General features: G+C 33.6%; 1 protein-coding gene across 1 annotated transcript in view; it reads left to right on the top strand.

Annotated features, from left to right (window-relative positions):
- MBD5 (methyl-CpG binding domain protein 5) overlaps positions 1 to 17840 on the top strand; it is a 402522-nt gene that overhangs the window by 131169 nt on the left and 253513 nt on the right. The window contains exon 5 of the mRNA XM_069540868.1: positions 6044 to 6137. The gene's annotated coding sequence lies outside the window, so the exon portion shown is untranslated. The remainder of the gene's footprint in view (positions 1 to 6043; positions 6138 to 17840) is intronic.

The raw sequence follows: 17840 nt of genomic DNA, 5'->3' as shown, positions 1-17840 counted from the left end.
TTAGGTAGTAAATTGCTGACTGGTACGACTAGTGCCTGTATTTTGCCATATTGCTTTAGAATTTAAAAAATTAGTGATACTCTGTTAAATGTTCATGAATTTCTGTTGTCTTCCTCCAAAAGGAGGCAGTACAACTTTGGTGTTTGACTTGTGAATGCTTTTTTCAAAACATTCTTCTCTTGTTTGCTCATAAAACTTGTGATTCCTAATCATAAATTCAAAGAATCGTGGAGTTGGAAGGGGCCTTCAAGGTTACCATGTTTCAGAAGGAATTTAAGCATACCCTCTGATGTTGAAATTCCTTCTTTGATATCCCTGTCTCTTGTCCAGTAATCTCATCTACCCTTTTAGCACAATCCTGAACAGTGAAATCTGTAGTTGTTGTCACCCTTACATTTCTTCCCTCTTTTTCCTCCTCTATAGAATTTTCCAGCATTGAAAAGTACTTCATTTCTGGCATTCTGGAAATGTAGGCAACTCCTGTTGGTGATGATAATCAGAGAAAGAGGAATATGATGTTTTAGAAAAGAAAACTGAGGTTATGTCAGTGGTAGTGACTTTTTAAGGAAGCCACAAACACACTCACACACAAAAAGATAAAGGGGGGGATAAACTGCTAGAAATGTGTTGAGAGACTACTGGGAGAGGACTCAGGAGGCAAGAGGCAGAACCTGAGAAGATAAGAAGATAGCATCAACATCATCATAGCTATTTATCCTATAAATAGCTTTATACTGTTTCTATAGCACTGCCTCTGAGGAAGTCCCTGAAAATTTCTAACACATGGAAGGATAAATGAAATGATTCCTTTAAAAAATTTTTGTTTTATTGAATGTAAACCTATTAACACAGACCTTCATATTCACTTGATTTCGTTCTCCCAATCCATTTTTTTTCTCTACAACTTACTCATTTTTGTCAACCTTGAGTTCTCATTCCATAGTAGTTGAGGAATGAGAACCTTATGAGAGACTATATAGAATTATAGTAATAAATGAGCTGCCCACCCATTTACTGGCTGCAACTCTATTAGCTCATTAATTGTCTATCAACAAGCCCAATAGGATAATAAGATTAAAGTTGAATTTAGTATTGCCAGAATATTCATATGTGTGTTCTTGGTACTGTATTTTGGCAAAATGTTGTACTTAGTTTTTTCTCTCCAGAAAGGTCAGTTCTCAAGGTGTTTGCATATTAGTGTAGCCAAAAAATCACTCACTAGTATTCTCCAAATAACAGATGTAATTAAGGAGGTCTGTCACAACCAAATTGATTATTTATTTTAGCTGAAGAGATACCCTGCCTAGACCAGATGGATGTTTTTAGAGAATGCTAGTAGGGAAAAAAAAAAGGATGGCTATTTTTTCTTTATTTAATGAAAATATATCATTTACTGTGAATACTTTGAATACCCTGGTTATTATCAACTTTCATAGAGAGAACTTCAGTTGCTTTGGACTTTATAGTTTCCTACTGAAGCCAGATCATATGGACAAGTTGCAAGAGGACTAAAGACAAGGCTTACTTTGGTGGACAGGATTTAGAATAACCTATGGTTGGTTGTTTTTGAAAGTGACTTGGGCATACTCAATAAGGGCCTCTTAGGCTGTTTACCACAAAAAAATAGAATAGCTACAAAAAAACATATATAAAAGTTATTCCAGATCCACTAAAAGAATGATCTGGAATAAATCTAATAATGGTCCTAACTGGCACTAAGAATGGCTTGAATATGCTCAGGCTAAGATTATTCTCTATGATAAAAACAGTTGAGAAAACAAATCTTCCATGGATTGCATGATTAGAGCTCTTGTACTGAAGAAATTTGGAAACTTTAAGAAAGCAAACATAGGCTAAAAATATTTTTAATTCTTTGAATGTTTGTTTTCTGTTAAGACTTTGTGAGGTTTTTTTATTCTATAATTTCTTTCTATAATCTGTTTCTATTCAGCCATATATGAAACTTGTGAATTAAAAAAAAATTTTACATCACTGTCAGATCAGAATAAATGGGATCTTGAGGGCTATGAAATTGCATACTGCTAATGGTATGAAAGCAATAACCTGTAAAAGTTTAGTTAAATATAATTCCATAGCTCAGGGAAGTAGAAAGCATGTTTTCTTCCTATAAAAACTGCCATGTTTTAAACTTGGGAGTGCAGTGATATTTTAAGAAGGCAAATTTTTTTGTAGAAAAAATTGAGTTAAAACCGTAAGTTTTATATCCCAGTATTGAACCATACTTCATTGATTTTAATGTGATTAGGCTTATAGTACATTACATTCAGAAGCAAGACTGAGGTTTTTAGGATACACCCTTTATATCACAGAGGCTTTATTATGTAAATGGTACAGAAATAATAGGGAGCATGTAGAGCTAAATGAGAACTTAGAAATCATCTTATTGTGAGGAAGAAGTGTTGGAAGTAGACCACCATGACATTTTCCTTTCTGTGGGAAACCTGATAAACTGCAAAAGGGTGGAAGGCGTAAGGCGGAAATGATATGAGGATGTATTAGATAAGGCTACCAGAGCTAATGGATGAGGGTTTCATGAAATGCTATAGTTAATTGTAGACTGCATGAGTTGAAAACCCAGCTCTGCCAGTTATTATCTGTGAAACATTGGGCAAGTTACTCTCTCTCTTCCTCAACTTACTTATCTGTAAAATGTAGATGATAAAAGCATTTCTTACTATTGCTGTGAGGATTAAATTAATTAATGCTACATAGAATTTAGAAATCAATAAATGTTAGTTCTTACTACTGTATTTAAAAGCAAGGAGGAAGTTTTAGCAACTTATATGACAAATGTTGGAGATACCTAATGTCCATTATCTAGAAGTCTGTATTTTTAATCATTGAAGAGTAATATATATAGGTTGTGAATTCTTTGGTGATGTAAAGTATTGTGTGATTTAGAGTTATTGGTTCTTCTTAAAACAGGTGGTTTTCCTAAGGAAACACTGAACCATGTTCCCTATGACTTCTGTGTTAAGTATATTTAAATAGATTCTAATTTACTGAAAATTGTTCATTCTTGTTCATTTAGTTGCTATTAATACCAGTGATTATTACGCTATTACTCTCAGACAAAATTACCTGGCTTATTAGACATTAAGAGAGTTAGGTGCCATAGTCTTCAGAACAGATGGGAAAGTTCATGCAGCATAGGGAGATTACAATTTTTAAAGCATTCATAGTCATAAAGTATACTAAAGAGAAAAGCTAGGTGCCTCACTTAATCACTGTAAAACACTGTACTTAATTACTAGAAAAACATGCTAAATCTTAAATAATAACAAAAGTAGAAATAAGGGACCACAAGTGAGTACCTGATTAATTAGCTAAGTAATTTGCAATAATGAGTGAAGGAAGTCAGAAGAGAAAGATAGCTTTAGTGTCAGGTTGATGGAAATTTCCGTTAAGGAGCAAGCAGTGTCTGAGCTAATTTTTGGTTGACCAAGAGATGAGAGATAAACAGCAAAAGGCAGCTGAGGTCAGATAATAGAAGATCAAGAGTCTTCTATTAAAAGACACTGGGACATCATTTCATAGCTGTGAATCACAGAGGCAGACTTACAGCCTCTGCTACTGGTTTGAGAGGTGGAATAGCTCCCGTTTTGTGAAGACATTTGGGAAATCCATGACTGTTGCCCAGCTGTTAAGCAGCACTAAGCCGGGGAGAAAAAATCGACTTTGGTCACGAACTTAAGATTGATGTTAACTTAGTAGAAAAACCTAGTCTTTAGCGGCACATGCATGTAGGAAGAATACTTTATTAGGAGCTCTTCCATCTTAGGCAGATAAGAGAAAATATCTATAGTTTTCTTTCAAGGTTTAGTACTTGTTGATTACCATCTTTATTGTGTATAACAGAGACTCCGATACTTACCTCTGTTTATTAGACTTTTCTTTTTCAGAAAAAATCTAAAGAATAAGTGATGTTGAATATATTATTTTTATTGTGAAGTACTTCTGGACCTGTTTATAAGAATTTTCAAAACTAAAATGTTAACAGCCTATTTCATGTTATTTTTAGTAAGTTATGTTTGTGTGTATGTGTATGTTCTTGAGGAAAATGAATCAAGATGTTTTCTTGGCCTTGTATTTAAACAGAGCAAATGATATTAGAGTAGCTTTTTCCCCCCACTAAGTTAAGGACAAAAAATGTTAATTTTGAGACATTGAGGGCATGTTTCTAGTTATATATGAGGTTTTAGATTAAATTTTCATTATAGAATATAACCTGATTTTCTCTTTTTTGGGCCACGAGTATTTTATCAATTACGTACACAGTTTATTTAGGAGGATAGCAAAGCTTACAAAATATATGATCCATAAACATTATTTTAGCATAACTACATTGATTTATTGCTGAAATCCTATTTACTCTTGTTTAAAGTTACTTTTTACCAGTGGGTTTTAGAATTATCTTTAAAGATCAGAAATGTAACTGCAGAATAAACTCAAGAAGTTTTTTTATAAATGCTTATAATGAAGTTCTAGTAATAGTCACTATTTATAAATACTTGGAGCACTGTTTTTTTTGTTTTGTTTTTGGCCACGATACGCAGCTTGCGGGATCTTAGTTCCCTAACCAGGGTCAAATCTGTGCCCTCGGCAGTGAGAGCACAGAGTCCTAACCACTGGACTGTCAGGGAACTCCCTTAGAGCACTGTTTTACAGGGACTGTAGACCTTTTGTATTATGATCACCAGAGATACCTCTAAAAATAGAGACTCCTATTAGCCTAGTTCTTCTGAATCAGAATCTCTGGGCATGGCACCTGGGAATCTATATTTTATTTTAAAGTAGTACCTTTGGTCCTTAAGTGCATTATAGTTTGGGATTCACTACAACCACCATTATGCCATGCTTGGATCCATGTAATCTAACATATAGATTGTTGAGGTAGGTTTATGTGTGTCATGGAAGCTTTGAAGTCATTTTAAATATTGAGTAGTGAGATTAGCAAGTATCTTACTAGTTTTCATAGACATCTGTAGTAAGTATTTTTTTTAAGTTAATGTCTTATTAGTTATCTGTAGAAACTAAGTCAAATAGTTGCAGTGAGATTGTTTCTTAACCTGCAGAACAGATATCCTTCCTCAATGCCTTCGAAAAATAGTTTCTGGCCCCCATGTGATACCAATTAAATCAGAATATTTAGGGAAGAGACTGAGTCTCCATACATTTAGAAGTGCCCCAGGTGTTTTTAATGTGTAGCTGCAACTGAAACAAGGATCTACACTAATGACAGAAAGGAACAATGATGTTCCTAATCAAAAAGTTATTGATTGGCTTTGGAATCCATAGTGCTGAAAACCACATGCTAAAGGTATGGCACTGTAGCATCCAAATCCTGTTTCCCTAACTGCTTGTCTCAGGCTTATTTAAAAAATCAAAGGAAATCAGAATCAAATTATTTCAACAAAGAGCATTTTCTCTGAATAATCCCAATTCTCTGTTAGAGGCAATTTCTTTTAAAAGACCCCTGCTAAGCTTTACTAGGTTGATGTAAAGCACTGATTGGGCAGTTGAAGTGATAAGGGGTAAATAATACCTTTTCATGAGGACAGAATATTTAACTAATTGATTTCTATGATTTTGACTTTTATAGGCAACTCAAATGTAATTGAGAATATATTTTTGGTAATTATTCATTCTGAACAAGGGAAGTATTTTCTAGGGTAGGGCTACTTTCATGTAGGACATCAGAATCAATGTGTTTAAAATTATATTTCTTAAAAATGTTGATAGAAACTAGGTTAGCGAGATAAAATTAGTACTTATAGAAACTATTAAACTCTATGCCAGGAATCAAAATATATGTTTCACAAAACTTTCTGATCTTCTAAAGGGAAGAATTATTATTACTGTTTAATTACATAAAATATGTCCTATGATACATACCTCCCTTTGCACACAGTTATTAAAGAAATCATAAAAAATAATTTCAAGATCTCCTTTAATAGTTAAAATAAGTAGAAAAATATTTATAACCTCAAAGTCATGATATTTTCTTATGTTTCTCTTTTAGATGCTTATTGAAGATAACAGTTTCTGCGTATGGGAAGTAGATATTGAAGGGTATATGGTTTACAGACAAGATCTTTAAAAAATAGACACTCAAGGTAAGTAATAAATATAGCCTCATAAATAAGCTAATTTAAATGGTTAGGGCTGCCAAATTATAATTTAATTTGCTAAACTTGCTTACTTTTTGTCACTGGCCCTGTCTAAGCAACCTCACAACCACATTCATTCATTTTCGGAAACAAATTTTTATGCCCTAATACCATCTTGACAGGAAGTATCAGATTTCATTTATAATGGGAAGTTGATAAAATTGATGTACTATGGAAGAGTGCAAACCAATTAAGAAGACTGGAGAAGAGATTAAGTAAGCTTCCGTCAAAACTGTGTGCATAACTCAGTAGAGTTTAACTTGAAAAAATAATTTTACAGAAACTAGTATCCACTGTATTTTTTAAATTTATTTATGTCCTTAACCATATTAAAAGCGTGTTTTTTAACCACTCCAAAAAACACTGTCATAGTTTCAAATACTAATAGTATTACCTCTGAATACCAAACCTCTTTTTCACTATTTCTTGAGCCCCCAAAGATTTGTTTTGACTTACCATATCCTTTCACTTATATTCTGTGCATGTCTCCCATGACTGTTCACATGCTTATGTTACTAAGTAAATTTCTGAATACACTTGGTAAAATTTTGAGTGAGATACAAAGAATACAAAATGCAAAAAAAGGTACTTTAAATAATTTTGTGTGTCAGGTAGGTACACTGGAACCTTGGAGAATATGTGACCTGTTAATGGGACACTTTTGTTTAGCTCTAGAATCCTTTCTAAGTGGGAATATTAGACCAGTAAAATCAAATTTTGTTATTTTTTTTCAGAAGAAACCAGAAATACTTTGAAAAGTCCTAATTTTTCAATATCAGCGTAAAATTTTTCCTGTGACAAACTCCACTTCTGCTACTGTGTGAATCAACTAAAACAGTATACAGCCTCTGGTGCAGGAATTTTTTTTTCCTTTGCTCTCTATTTTTCTTCTTTTTGAGTGTAGATACTTAGAGTCTATTTGTTCCCCTTAATTTCTGGTTAGCAGCTTAGTGATTTTTGCTAGTTTTCTGTGATGAATATTATTGTCAAAAATGACTTCTCTTGAAAATATAAATATTACTTATTTTTAATTTGTTTCTATAGTTTTATATGGTGAGTTGGTTGCTTAGAAGAGCTATTAAATTGTTTTCTGAACTATAATAATTAGACAGTTATTTTTATAGGTCCTTTATCTCCACAGTCTAACATAGATCATTCTGATTAAAAAAAAAATAAAAAAAAGGTTTCCTTTTTTTTTTTTTTTTTTTTGCGGTACGCGGGCCTCTCACTTTTGTGCCTCTTCCCGGACCGGGGCACGAACCCGTGTCCCCTGCATCGGCAGGCAGACTCTCAACCACTGTGCCACCAGGGAAGCCCAAGGTTTCCTTTTCACTGTACCTTTTGCATAGAAAATAGAGTTAATCACATTCCTTAGTTCACATGACACACTGTCATCACTGGTCCATGAAAAGCACTTTATTTATTTATATATTTTCTTTTATTCTCATTTCCACTCTCATGCTGCTGACCTGGACTCATAGGAAATCATTCTAATGTGATAGTCTAATATCTGTTGCACTGTTCTCTTTTGTTTATATGTATTTTCAGAACATGAGTATTGGTTTATATATATGTATTTTTTTAATATTTTAAGTGGAAGTTTTTAAATAAATAAAAAAGAAAAGAGAGTATAATATCATGAACTTTCATGTGCCCGTCTCTCAGCTTCAACAGTTATCTCACGGCTGAGCTTGTCTTAACTATATCTTATGCCTTCTCCCCTACTTACGCACATTAAATTTTAATATGCATAAATGGTATTGTGCTGTGTAACTCATTCTCTTTATTACTGTTTCATTTTACTTATCTCTACATTTTTATCATTTATTTATGTTGTTGTGTTTACATTGCTTCTAACTGCTGCATAGTATTCCAAGGTTTGTAGCTATCATGTTTTAACTATCCACATTTCCAGTGATTTCCACCCAGATTGCTTCCAATTTTCTGTTGCAACAAACAATGCCACGATGAACATCCTCATATTTCTCCTAGCATAGAACTTTGCAAGGATTTCTTTGGGATATATACCCAGGAACAGAATTGCTGGGTTTATACTTAATTTGTCTGAGTCCTGCCAGGTGCTCTGCCAAATAAATACTTGGACCACACTTTCACCAGTGGTAACCCCCTCCTTCCTGCCAACCCTTGACATTATCTAGCTTTCTAATACTCTCAATCTAATGTGTGTAATTCTGTAGCTCACTGTTTTAATCTGAATTCTTATCACTAATGAGTTTGAGTATCTCTTTCATATTCTTGTTGGCCTTTTGGCGTCCCTCTTCTGAAATTCCTTGTTCATATTCTTTATTTTTCATTTGGGCTCCTATCTGTTGGTTAATGTTCTTTAAGAGTTTATTATATATTTTAGATCTTCATTTCCTATCAGTTTTAGATATTAAAAACAATCTTCCATTTTTTCAACTTTTTAATTTTATGCATGATGTCCTTTAAGTAGATATTCATGTTTTAAATATTCAATTAAAAATATTTTCTTGAAGTCTGCTGCTGGTGTACAGAAATGCTACTGAGTTTTTGAAACTTGACCTTGGTTCTAACACTGAATTCTCATTCTTAATAACATTACTGTACTCTCTTTCATTTTTATAGGGAGATGATCATATTATCAACTATACATAATGACAGTTTTATTTCTAATTTCCTTATCCTTGCATACTTTTACTTCTTTCTTCTTTCCAATACCTTTGGTCAGTTCCTCTGGAACTATGTTAAATGGTAGTACTGACAGTAGGCATTCTCATCTTATGCCTAATCTTAAAGAGAATATATCTAATTTCTCACTTAAGCATAATGCTTGCTGAAGGTTTTTAATATAAAACCTTTACCAAATTAAGAAAGGTTCTTATTTCTAGCTTGTTATGCATTCTTACCATAAATAACTTTCAAACCCATAAAATGTTTTTTATACATCTGTTAAAATAATCATGTGATATTTATCCTGGTATATTAATGTTGTGAATTATATGGATAGAATTTCTAATGTTAAACCATGCCTGCATTACTAGTTTACACCCTACTTGACCATGGTGCATTATTTTAATACATTACTGTATTTGGTTAGCAAATATTTTATTTAGGATTTTAGAATCTACATTCTTAAGTGGAATGTGCTATACTTTTTTCTTCATTTTCCTTGACTGGTTTTGCAATTAAGATTACACTGGCCTCATAAAATGAGATGAGCAGCTTTTACTCTTTTTCTGTTTTCTAGAATAACTTTATATAATACGAATTTACTGTTTCTTTAATGTATGTTAAAACTCATATGTAAAAGTATCTGGTTGTGAGATTTCTTTGAATGCTATTTATGTCTTTAATTCCTTTTGATCTATTCAAGTTTTCCCCTCAGCTTCTTCCAGTCCCCCTCTCATGGGTACTGCTAACACCTGATTGTCCTCCCACCTGCAGGTATAATAGCCCAGACCCACTTTCCTTTCAGTCAGGAAATACCTAGACAATCTCAGTGTCCACATCTGAGCCATGTAATAGTCACTCTGTTTTGAGCTAATGTCCTAACCCTGACCAGTGGGCTCTGATCTGCCCAGTCTTGCTTGACTTAAACTGCCGCTGACACATACCTAAATTAATCCTGAACTCCAATAGTTTTCTACTATTGTATAACCAGAAACTTTGGTTAACAATGCTCTGAATTGACTTCTTTACATCTCTTAAAACCTTTGCCATACTGCTGGTTACGTGTGTTAAGGTTGTGTAAAAGGTAAGTATTTTGACAAAAGAACAAGTAAGGTTATTATGTTCAGGGAAGGTTAAGTGTTCGGAAAAAAATAGGCAACCATCCAGTCTAATGTCCTGTACAGTATATACCAAATTGTAGTTAACTTTGGAAGATTTTTACTTTATCTCCAGAGTTTGACACTTTATTGTAACCATTTATTATCAGAAGAATAATTAAAGGTATTTCCATGTACAAAAAGAAAAAAGAGTAGAGAGCACAAGCAGGAAGTTCATAGACCCACTAACAAAAAGAAATGATAAATAAACATATAATAGTTATAATTTTTGATGCATTTGAATGTGTTTCTACCATCTTATTTCAGTTTTTCTTACACACTTTCATAGTATATCTTTATTTCTTTTTAATTCTTTCTTACTTAAAAAAAACTATATATAAAGTTTTATTTATATATATATATAAAGATATATATATATCTCCCCTAAAAAGATTCTTGCTGGGGCAAATTATGTATGAGACTTAGAGGTCTTATTAAGGAATTTAAAGTTTAGGTTTTATTTTAACTCTACAAGAAGCCATTGGTGGGTTTTGAACATAGGATTGATGTGATTTCTGAAATTTAAAACATCTTTGGAAAACATTGGATGATAACTATGACATTAGTATTTTGTTTTAAAAGCAACTCTTTAAAAGCCATAAAATAATAGATGTGTAATTTTTACTATAAAAATTTTAAATAATTAGAAAGATCTATAAATTAACTTTAAAAAGCACTTCAAAACCTAAGAATTAATAGTTAGTAGCTACAACAAGGAAGATGCTGATTTTCTTAATATACAAAGAGTGTCAACAATTCAATATGGAAAAGACAACCCATTTTTATAAGACTTGAACATGTAATTTATCAACGAAGAAATACAGATGGCTAACAAACATGAAAATGTTCCATTTTCCAACCTCTCCCTTGCATTGTAGTAACATTTTTCTAGTGATCAGTTGCTGCCTGTCATTATGTTTTGCTATTCTTTTCATTCGCTTAGAGTATCCTTGTTATCAGTGCCATGCTAGTCCTTTTTTTTATTACTCATGACCGAATGTAATGGTTTTACCTGGCATGTATGCGTGTGTGTGTGTGTGTGTGTGTGTGTGTGTGTGTGTGTGTGTGTGTGTTGGTGGAGAGGGTCCAGAGTATTGTTCCCAATTTGCTTTCCAAGGAGCAGTCTTCTCTGCTGCCACAGACACAAAATATTTCCTGTAAATATGGCTTGTTTATGTATTCTGTGTGTAACCCCTACCTTCTTTACTTCTCTAAATCTAACGGAGTCTACTGGATTCTGCTGATAACACAACTCACCTGTGTTCCCATACCTGTGATTATAAACAAGGCCTGTAACAACTTAGGGTGTGTTATGTACCTTCAGGGCATATTTTTTGCCATCAGTTTCTGAGATCCACACCATGGTGTCCTTTACCACTACATTTCTCCAAAACTGCTTCTCTTCACTTACGCTCATGTGGCTACTATCAGGTCTCAGCTGCTTTTGCCTATTTCAGAGTTTGGAGATTACAACTGAATCCTAATATTACTGAAAATATATTTAAATGTGTTTCTCCATAAAGAAAGAAAAGGAAAGAGAGAGACATGGAGTGATGGATAGAAAGACACAGAGACAGAGAGAAAAGAGAGAAAATGAATAAAGAAATCAACTCTAGGAGCGGAACTGATCCAGAAAGCAAGAACTCTGGGAAACATGTTATAAAATGACAGAAGGTGAATTATGAGCTGGCCAAAACAAACTTAAGAAATACTTACTTCAAAGTTGAAGTTGGAAAGAACAGAGAAGAGACTAGACATTATGGAAATTACTTTTAAGGAATATAAAAGGTTAAAATGAGAAGAATGAACAAAAGAAGCCAAAGAAAGAATAGAATAATTATAGAAAAAATTTTGTGTGTTATGTCTATAAGTATTGATAGATAAATTGAGATAGACACTAAAGAAAAAAAAGAACAAATATTTAAGGATAAAATTTAATATCTTTTATAAAATAGAAGGTACATATGGAAAAGGCACACCATGGGCCAGGGAAAATTAACGAAGAACTGTCAGTACTGAGACATAGCTTCATGAACTTCCAGACTTTAAACATGAAGAAAGAATGATTAAGTCACTGATTAGCGGGAAATGGGGAAAAATATTTGCCCTTGTCTCTGATGTATCCACAGTAACATTTAGGGCCAGTTGAAAGTGGAGTAACATCTACATGACCATATAAAAAACAAAGTATTTTGTATTTTAAATTCAAAGTGTCTTTAGGTATAAAGACTACAGACAGTTTTGAACTCAAAGAATATTGTTTTGAAAAAAATTCCTAGAAGATGAACTACTGCCATTCAGATGGAAATACCTTAAATTACCACAGAAGGATAAGCAGTGAGCATTGAAAGGATTTAACTGTAAAATAAAGATGAGAACAAAATATAAACACTATGTTCTATTCTCTAAAAATAGAAATTACTCACTACCTTGACCTATTTTCTCCCCTTTTCCTCCTGGGTTTTGTAGTTATAAGTTTGTTGATTTCCACTTCTTTAATACTTGAAACTTAAAGAATGTCCATTAAAGCTGCAAATAATAAAAGTATTAGCAGAGTTTAACAGTACAGAGGAAAATACTAAAAAGTATTAACTGAAGTATGAAGGAAAGAAAGAGCAGGACAGAGTAACAGGAAATATGCTAATATCTTAATTGCTTATAGAAGTGAACTAATAGATTTTGAATAGAGAAATAAAAGACAAAGTTGTATAAATTACCTAAGTTAATTTATAAATACAAAGTTGCATAAAGTTATAAAAACATAACTACTGGAACAAAGATATGTACAGAGAAGCTACACATGGAGAGAAACAAGATAACTAATGATAAAATATTTCTTTTAAAAAAAAATCCCTAAAGTAAGTTAAAATAAAAAGAATGAAAAGCAATTCCATTTATCAGATGCCCACTGTCACAATTATCATTTAAGATTGTACTGAAGGGAATCAGCCGAGAGAAAAATTAATGTAAATGGGCTTTTAGCTTGTGTTGGTTTTTTAGAAAGTGGATTTCCAACTAAATCACAGAGCAAAATGCTATTTTCTGATATATACAAGAAATTGCTTTTAAAATACTGAAAACTAAAGAAGGATAAAAATTAAAATTAAGACAGATAAAGGCAAGCAAATACTTAATGTCAGGCCAGACCAATCGTTCCACATAAACATCAAATGAGATGAACAAAGTCATTTTTTAATGCAAAAAGTACAATACACAACGAAGATGTAGCAGTTATGAATATCTGCAAACCAAATAACATGGTGCCAACACTTATAAAGCAAAAACAATGTAGGTACAAGGGAAAATAGTCAAAAACACACCAGACTTGGAAAGTTTATTAATTCTCTCAGTACAAAACAAATCAGCCAGGCGTGGAGGTGAGGGAAGAATGAGGAAACACTGAAAGCATTTGCACAAGTCAGGAACATTACAAAGATGCCCACTGTCATGACTATCATTTGATGTTGTGATGAGGGCAAAAAGCCAAGAGAAAAATACTAGAACTATAAAAGAAATTTAGAAAGATGAAGTTAAAAGCTCCATGTGCAGATCATATGATTATATACTTGGAACTACCATCCAGTGGATTTTACTTAATCAACTGAGTGACTACTACAAATAATAGCATTCAATAAGCTATTGTGACACAAGATTAATGTATACGTATGGGTAATTTTCATGTGTAACAAAATAATTTTAAATTAAGCCCTAGTGCCACATTGTGCTTACGTATATTGTTTGAGTATGTGCCATAAACCTAAGAATATTATTAGTTTCCTATGGCTTCTATAACAATTACCACAAACTTGGTGGTTTAATACAACAGATTTTTTATTCTCTCACAGTTCCAGATGCCAGAAGTCTGAAAGTAGTGTCTCTGGGCCAAAATCAAAATCAAGGGCTATTCTCCTTCTAAGGCTCCAGGGAGAATTGTTTCCTCACCTCTTCAAGCTTGTGGTGGCTGCCAGCATTCCTTGGCTTATGGCCACATCCCCACTTCAGTCTTGGGCTCCATGGCCACATTGCCTCCTGCATTTCTGTGTGTGTCTGATTTTCTCTTATAAGGGCCCTTGTGATTGCATTTAGGACTCACCTGAATAATCCAGGACAATGTCCTCATTTCAGAATCCTTGATTTAATCACATCTGGAAAAACCCTTCTTCCTTATAAGGTGACATTTACAGTTTACAGGGATTAGGATGTGATAACTTTGGGTAGCCATTATTTAGCCAATGTATGTAGTGAATTAACTTCCTATGCATCTAGAATGATACTATGTACCATTCTTGGGAAAATCAGGAAAGTACTACCCTTGGGATAGTTAAGAAAATTTTATTCACATATTTTTGTAGAATTTAATTCTCTCACAGAAACCTATTTGGAAACGGCTATATTGGTGTATGAAATGACAGAATGAACAGGATTATAAACTTAGCAATAGACTTAATAAATGCAGGAATATTGAAAATAATAAAGATGGCATCTCATATCAGTGGGCAATTGTTTAATACATGTTGGGACAACTGGTTAGCCATCTGGAAAGAAAAGTTGAATCCATACCTCACACCATACACCAAGATATATTATAAATGTACCAAATATTTAAATGTAAAATATGAAGCTACAGAGGGTCTCAGTAAACACGGGAGTGGTTTCATTTTTTCTTATTTTGACTTTAGAGTAGAAAAACGTCTTCAAAACAAGATCTATAAGCTGCAAAATGACATGACTAATAAATCTGACCTCATTTTGCAACACAAACACACACACATAGAAGCAAAACTCAAAAGACAAACTTGTACATAGAAAAAAAAAGTTTGCAATTCTTACTGAAGTGACTAAATTTTTTTTTTTTTTTTTTTTTGCGGGGAGTACGCAGGCCTCTCACTGCTGTGGCCTCTCCCGCCGCGGAGCACAGGCTCCGGACGCGCAGGCCCAGGGGCCATGGCTCACGGACCCAGCCGCTCCGCGGCACGTGGGATCCTCCCAGACCGGGGCACGAACCCACGTCCCCCGCATCGGCAGGCAGACTCCCCACCACTGTGCCACCAGGGAAGCCCGAAGTGACTAAATTAAAAAAAAAAAATTTATTGTAGTATAGTTTGATTTACAATATTGTTTCAGGTATATAGCAAAGTGATTCAGTTATATATATATTCTTTTTCAGATTCTTTTCCATTATAGGTGATTACAAGATACTGAATACAGCTCCCAGTGCTGTACATTAGGTCCTTGTCATTTATCTGTTTTATGTATAGTAGGTGTGTGTCTTTTAATCCCAAATGCCTAACTTATCCTCCCTCCTTTCACCTTTGGTAACCATTAGGTTGTTTTCTATGTCTGTGAGTCTGTTTCTGTTTTGTAAATAAGTTCATTTGTATCATTTTTTTAGGTTCCACAAATAAGTGATATCATGATATTTGTCTTTATCTGACTTTACTTAAATTTGATAATCTCTAGGTCCATCCATGTCACTGCAAATGGCATTATTTTTGTTCTTTTTTATGGCTGAGTAATATTCCATTGTATATATGTACCACATCTTCTTTATCCATCCTGTGCTGATTGACACTTGGGTTGCTTCCATATCTTGGCTATTGTAAATAGTGCTGCTGTGAACATTGGGTTGCATGTGTCTTTTTGAATTAGAGTTTTCGTCTTTTCTAGATATATGCCCAGGAGTGGGATCGCTGGATCATATGGTAACTCTATTTTTAGTTTCTTAAGGAACCTACATACTGTTCTCCATAGTGGCTGCACCAATTTATATTCCCACCAACAGTGTAGGAAGTTTCCTTTTTCTCCATACCCTCTCGCACATTTATCATTTGCAGGCTTTTTGATGATGGCCATTCTGAACAGTGTGAGGTGATACCTCATTGTAGTTTTGATTTGCATTACTCTAATAATTAGTGATTTTGAGCATTGTCTCATGTACCTGTTAGCCATCTGTATGTCTTCTTTGGAGAAATGTCTCTTTAGGTCTTCTGCCCATTTTTTGATTAGGTTGTTTGTTTTTTTAATATTGAGTTGTATGAGCTGTTTGTATGTTTTGAAAATTAAGCCCTTGTGGGTCACATCATTTGAGATATTTTCTTCCACTCCCTAGGTTGTCTTTTTGTTGTTTATGGTTTCCTTTTCTGTGCAAAAGCTTATAAGTTTCATTAGGCCCCATTTGTTTCTTTTTGCTTTTATTTCTTTTTCCTAGGGAGATTGACCTAAGAAAACATTGCTACAATTTATGTCAGAGACTGTTTTGCCTATGTTCTGTTCTAGGAGTTTTATGGGGTCATATCTTTTAAGTCTTTAATCCATTTTGAGTTTATTTTTCTGTATGGTGTGAGGGAGTGTTCTAACTTCATTGATTTACATGTGGCTGTCCAGCTTTCCCAACACCAAAGTGGCTAAATTTTTTAAAATATACCTAAAAAATACAAAATAAGTTAAAAGACTAATGTTGCAGTCAGAAAAATGACAAAGTATATGAACAGGCTGTTTACAGAAAAAGAAATACAAATGCCTCATAAGCATATGAAAATTTCAACTTCACTCTTAATAAAAGAAAAGCCACCGTGAATTACTACCTGTCACCTATTGGAATTTCTGAAATTCTCAAAATTGGATATAATAGTTTTGGTGAGAATGGAGGCATTCTTTATGTTCCTGGTGGACTGTATATTGACACAAATCATATGGAGGGTAATTGGCAGTATCTGTCAAAATTAGAAAAGCATGTTTTCCAATGACCTAGTTAATTACTTCTAGGAGTTTATCCACTGATATATTACTTTATGAGATAGGTACAAAGTTATTCTTAGCAATATTTAATAGCAAATGTTGGAGAGACCTAATGTGCATCTATATGGGACAAATTTAACTATGGGCTATCCAGATGAAATACTATGCATCTGTTAAAAGCAAACCAGGAACTTGCTATTTCTAATAAAGAAAAATCTTCATGGTCTAGTTTTTCAAGTTACAATTAAAATATTACACATACAGAACAGTATGTATAGGATGCTACCTTTGTGGTTCAAAGATAATGGGGAAGAGAATGTTCATTTTTATATGCTTACTTATGCAGAAAAATCACTGCAAGGATACACAAGGAATTAATAACAGTGATGATATTATCTCATGGAGCGAGAATAGGAATTAGATAGATGGAGAACAGGAGTGGGAGGTAAATTTTACTATAAAATATTTTAAGCTTTTAAAAATTATTAAAATAAATATATATCTTAAATGAATAAACTTTTGTTCATTTTTTTCCTCAAATATTTATTGAGGGCCTACTTTGTGCCAGGCAGTGTTTTAGGTGCTTGGGATCAGTGAACAAAACAAAGATCCAAACCCTCATGGAGCTTACCTTCAAGTGGTGGGAGAGGGACATTTAAAAATAATCATAATACATACATAGTGTTGTACCTCAGAAGATAATATGTGCTATGGAAAAAAACATAAAACAGAGTAAGTTGTATTGGCAGTGTCGGTGGAATTGGGAGAAGGTGTTGCAATGTTAAATATGATTAGCAGGGTAAGTCTTATCAAGAAAGAGCAAATTTAAGCAAAGACTTAAAAGAAGCAAGGGGGTTAGTCATGTGGATATCTGAGGAAAGAATGTTCCCAGGTAGCGAGAACAACCAGTGTAGACTCCTTGGGAGAGGGACATGTCAGATGTTTTAAATAAAAGGGTTAGAGGCCAGTGTGTCTTTAGCAGAGCAAGAGGGATAGTGGTAGGATATGGGGCCAAAAAGATAATGATATCCATTGGACTTTGTCTTAGCAGAGAAGTAACATGATCTGACAAATTTCTGAAAAGCTTACTCTGGTTTTACCA

This window comes from Delphinus delphis, chromosome 7 (assembly GCF_949987515.2).
Source record: "Delphinus delphis chromosome 7, mDelDel1.2, whole genome shotgun sequence".
NCBI lineage: Eukaryota > Metazoa > Chordata > Mammalia > Artiodactyla > Delphinidae > Delphinus > Delphinus delphis.
This window is presented reverse-complemented; position numbering and strand designations above follow the sequence as displayed.